Source organism: Apium graveolens, unplaced genomic scaffold, assembly GCF_009905375.1.
Source record: "Apium graveolens cultivar Ventura unplaced genomic scaffold, ASM990537v1 ctg3051, whole genome shotgun sequence".
Classification (NCBI taxonomy): domain Eukaryota; kingdom Viridiplantae; phylum Streptophyta; class Magnoliopsida; order Apiales; family Apiaceae; genus Apium; species Apium graveolens.
In genome coordinates, this window is record NW_027417916.1 from 5,085 (window position 1) to 10,337 (window position 5,253).

General features: G+C 37.0%; 1 long non-coding RNA gene across 1 annotated transcript; it reads right to left on the reverse strand.

The window, feature by feature from the left end:
- Positions 1 to 4,410: 4,410 nt before the first annotated feature.
- On the reverse strand, positions 4,411 to 5,044 carry LOC141700891 (uncharacterized). The gene is made up of 3 exons (XR_012566577.1): positions 4,848 to 5,044; positions 4,682 to 4,718; positions 4,411 to 4,518 (listed from the first exon to the last, which is right to left on the reverse strand). It is a non-coding gene; the product is annotated as an uncharacterized LOC141700891 (long non-coding RNA).
- Between the last annotated feature and the right edge of the window lie 209 nt (positions 5,045 to 5,253).

A 5,253-nucleotide genomic window follows, 5' to 3' on the forward strand; every position in this document is an offset into this window, starting at 1 on the left:
TCCTAACAACAGCACATAGCCAGAAATTGACCTCCAAGAATCCTGACAAGCTCCCCAGTATGAATCAAAGTATGCTTTTAGTGTTAATTGCTCACCTCCTTTCAAGGGAATCCCTAGTACTCCAGATGTGGAATCCACATATTCAACACATGCATAAGTGCATCAAAATGTGGGACTTTAGGGGACTGCAGATATTGACTTAAATGTTGGACAGTATAGGCAAGATATGGCCTTGTGTGAGTAAGAAAATTAAGTTTTCCTACTAAGCACCTGTAATAGCTAGGATCAGTATATAATTCTCCTTTATCAGCTGAAAACTTTAAGTTCAAAGGCAGTGGAGTAGCTTTAGTCTTGAAATCTGTTATATTAGCTTCCTTCAGCAATTCTTGTGTAAACTTTCTTTGGGTTAATGTGAGACCTGAAGCAGTATAAGCAATTTCTATACCCAGAAAAAAAACCTAGTTCCCCTAAATCTTTCATGTTGAATGTCTTGTATAAATGTACCTTGAGATCAAGAATACCTTGTGCGTCATTACTAGTGAGAATTATGTTATCAACATATACTGCAACAATGATAATGCTATCATTGGTTTTTCTAGATGAACAATGAATAATCATTCTTAGATTGCAGAAAACCTTTATGAGGCAATTCTCCAACAAGCTTTGCAAATCACTGTCTAGAAGCTTGCCTTAATCCATACAATGATTTAAGTAACATGCAATCTTTATTGCATGAATTAGATAATCCCTCCGGAACCAGCATATATACCATTTCAAGTAAATCTCCATGCAGAAATGCATTGTTAACATCTAATTGATGTAACTTCCAACCTTTATGAGATGCTACTACAATGATATACCTGACTGTGGTCATCTTCACCACGGTAGAAAATGGTTCTTCGAAATCTATTCCCTATTTCTGATTATAACCCTTAGAAACCAAACGTTCTTTGAAACCTTTCAACAGTGCCATCAGCTTTTATGTAGTTGGTTCTGTTAAAGAACTTGTTTGGCTAATCAAAGCATGAAAAGGTGATGGTAAAGCAGAATATGTTTCTAGGTTACACCAAAGCATGAAAAGGTGATGGTAAAGCAGAATATGTTTCGAGGTTACATCAATGAGTAGACAATCTTTGTTATTTTGGTGAATTTACAGGATCTTATATTATAACACTCCCCTCACTTGAAAGCCCATTTATGGGTCGAATAGTGGATGACGGACGCTCATCTTTGGGGCTTAAATTTTCCTTTCGTGTCCCTCATAAATTGTGAGAAATGTTGGGGGTGGCAGGGATCGAACCTGAGTCCTCTGCCATCCATACCATGTCAAGGAACGAGTTACTCTAAAAACCTTTAGAGAATTGCCCTTTACAGGATCTTATATTATTCTCACAAGACAGAAGTTAACTTCACATTTCTAGTGCTCCTTCTTAAGTTCAAATTATCAATTGAAGATGCATTGTGTGTACAATGATCATTAGATGAATTGTCTTGATGAAAATCTGTTGAAGTGTCAGGTGAAGAATCATCCAAAGAACCCATAGGTATGGTGACTTCAGGAGTGTCAAAAAACTGAAAGATATCTGGAAATTCTGTATCATGAAGAGATTTATGATCAGTAGATACTGGTAATAAGAAAAAAGGTGCATTCCCAGAAATTTGCTTGTGATGGAGAGGAAAATGGTGCTCATGAAATATTAGATCTCTGGAAATAAATATATGTCATGTCTACATATTAAGAACTTTATATCCTTTATGACGAGCAGGATATCCAAGAAAACACATTAATTTGCTCTATAAAATAAGGCTCTCGCAATTAATACTTAAAAATTATCAAAAGAATTCATCCTCTCAACTCATCTAATTGATGATGTGTACAATAATCAATCAACAAAGAACATATGAAGAAAAATCGCTCAAAAAGCTTGAAAAAGGGATGAAATACCTCAAATTTGTGTACGAAAGAAAGTCAAAATACTTACTTGAAATCTTCATCAAAAAAATGCTCATAATCGATTCTGGTTGCTTTGATACCATGTTACAATTTGCAATTGATAACATGTTAGTTATATGATTAAATACTGAGAAAGTTATACTACTTTGATTGCAGAAAAATAAAGAAACTTGGTACTGTTGGGATTACATTCTGGAAAGGAAAGATTACATAATAAAGACTACAGCTAACTGAGATCCTAAAGAACAGGAGTACAAACAGGAGTACGTGACCATGATAATCTCCAGCTTATTAAACTAGACTCCTAAAATACTGCAACTACCTGAGACCAAGTCTGCTGCACTATCAAAACTACAGACACGTAGATTTATTCAAGGACCAAAACAAAATAGACAAACCAAATAAGTTTAGATTAAATATAATTCCAACATACTCCCCCTTAATCTAAACATCCTCGAGATTTTTAACTCCCAACAAGTTCCTCATCTTTTCGAACTTTGGTGTTGCCAGTGCTTTAGTAAGAATGTCTGCGCGCTGTTCACTGGTGTTAATATGTTTTATAACAATCAGACCCTGCTCAATACATTCTCTAATAAAATGATACCTCAAGTCGATATGTTTACTTCTCCCATAGAAAACCGGATTGCGTGCTAAATCGATTTCCGACCTGTTATCAATATACAATATGACTGGTCCTGGTTTGACATACATAACACAGCTGAGAACACGCTGAAGCCAGATAGCTTGACACACAGCAGCTGTTGCTGCCATAAACTCTGCTTCGCATGAAGACAGGGCTACACACCGCTATTTCTGAGTTACCCAGGTAATCAAGTTCTCGTCAAGATAAAAGGCCATTCCTCCAGTGCTCTTCCTATCATCTGTGCTACCTGCTAGATCGCTGTCCGAGAATCCAGATAAAATGTAGTTTCCTTGTCCAAGTTTGTAGACCAAACCGTAGTGCAGGGTTCCTTTCACGTAACGACATATCCTTTTTACGGCATTTAGATGAAGTTCAGTATGCCTTTCCATATAGCGGCTTACTATGCCCACAGCGTAAGCAATATCAGGACGCGTGTGCACCCGGTATCTCAGCCCACCAACCATGCTTTTATAGAGAGTAGAGTCTACAGGTTTTCCCAGATGATCTTGTGAAGTTCTTGTTTTCAACATACCCTGCAATCATACAGTTCCACGAAACCACATCTTTCTCTGGCGCTCTTCTAAACAAAACTTCAGTAGCAGCTAAATCATTCCCCGCGATGAATTCATTAAGCATCACATTCCAGGCAGTTACATCCTTTTCAGGCATTCGATCAAAGAACACACTGGCACTTTCCCAATCACCTTTCTGCATATAGCCCTCTATCATAGACATCCATGAAAAAACCGTCTTCATGTCAATCCCATCAAACAATTTCTCAGCCGAATCCATATCTCCAGACTTAACATACATATTCAGCAACCCATTTCCCAGATTCTCCGAAACCTGCAGATCTTTCTTCACTATATACAAATGAATCAGCAATGTTAATAATGCTCTGCATAAACAGGGATTTTGTAGCATCATCTTTTTGTCAAAATCATATAAGGTATTTAACAAGAGTGTGAATATTTTGAGGCGTATCTGTAATAGAATCAGCAAGCAAAAGAGAATTAACCTTTTGTGTTTTATTTGACACATCTGGACCAAGACGTAACCATGCCGAGTACACAAGAGATTCATGAATGGTAACATGTGGAGAATGGATATCGTTCTGTTCACAATAACCACTGACACGAGCAAAAGTTGCTTGGTTCTTTGGATAACCTGAAATGCTAATACTTCCTTCGATATACCCTCCGGTTTTTCTTCCCACTAATACATCCATCAACATGGTCTTTCCAGCACCACTCACTCCCACTAATGATGTCAAAACACCAGGCCTGAATGCACCACTCACATCTCATAGCAATTGGAGACGGTGCTCTGTGATTCCTTGACTCTTCATTTCCTGAACAAACGAATGGTTTTACTGTGAGAATCGTTGACCACCATATGTTCTGCTCTCATAGAAAAATAGCATATTATAATATCAATTTAAAGGACAGGTGACTTACATGAGGCATATCAACATAGTAATTCACATTTTCAAATGCAAGTGAGAGGGGCTTGAAAGGAACATCCATTCCTCTTCTGTTATCTTTATCATAAGTGAAGTTTGTGTGACTTGGAGTGTTCCGTACACTCATATCTACACATGTGGTAGTTCGCCAGCTAGTATTGACATCTCACTATAATAATATTAGCAAAAAGGAAATACCAGTCAAAATGTTGAATGTATTAAGAGACTTGGTTACATGTAATATCATACCTTTATTCAGAGGAGCTGTAGACGCTGTGCTCCTGTCAGTAGACTTGTTCTTTTTCTTAGTGTTGGCATCCTTATCAACAACAGACTTGGAACTTTCAAAGGGTGCATTCTTATGGTACAAACATCCAGCCACCACCCACACATCAAAGGAAAAACACCAAGTTACAACAGTCCAAATGACATAGCTCCCAATGATAAAAGCATAGAGATCTAATACAAAAAATATAGAGTTAAATGTGTTATTAACACCTAAACTTAATAGCAGAACATAATAGAATAAACAAAATTGAACATACAAATATAAATATACACCGACAGATCTATATAAATACACAATGGATGTAAATAAAGTTAAAAGAGAGATATATGTTACCGATTGAAGGTTGGTTTCAAGCTCCAAAGCTTCAGGCCTATAAACAAAAGCTTCATTAAAATCAAAACGTAAAATTTTGAAATAAATTTAAAATTGACATACATAATCAAACCAAATATTTGCTTTCTCGGCTCGATTTTCAGCTACTAAATTAAATAATACTAACAATTTCTAGCCCGATTTATGACGGAAAACTCCTTCCCTTTCTTCAAAGCATCGTCAATCGCTTTCACCATGGCCGAAATCTAACCTTTACCAATCAATTTTACATAAATCGAAGCTTCCATCAAGATATAGATAGGGAGACGGAAGAGAGTGGAGAAAGAGAGAGACAAATCTCGATTCAGTGATTTTGTATTAGGTTTAAATTAGGTTTACAAGAAAGTAGCGGTAAGAAAGGAGACAGAGAGGGATAGAAAGAGAGAGAGGGAGAGAGAGAGAGAGAGCTGAAGGAGATGAAGTTCGATATTTGAGAGAGAGAATTAGGGTTTTTGAGATAGAGCGGTGGTCTGAGAGAGAGACAGCAAAGAGAGAGAGCCGCGAGTTTGAGAGAGAGGGAGACTCAAGGTTTG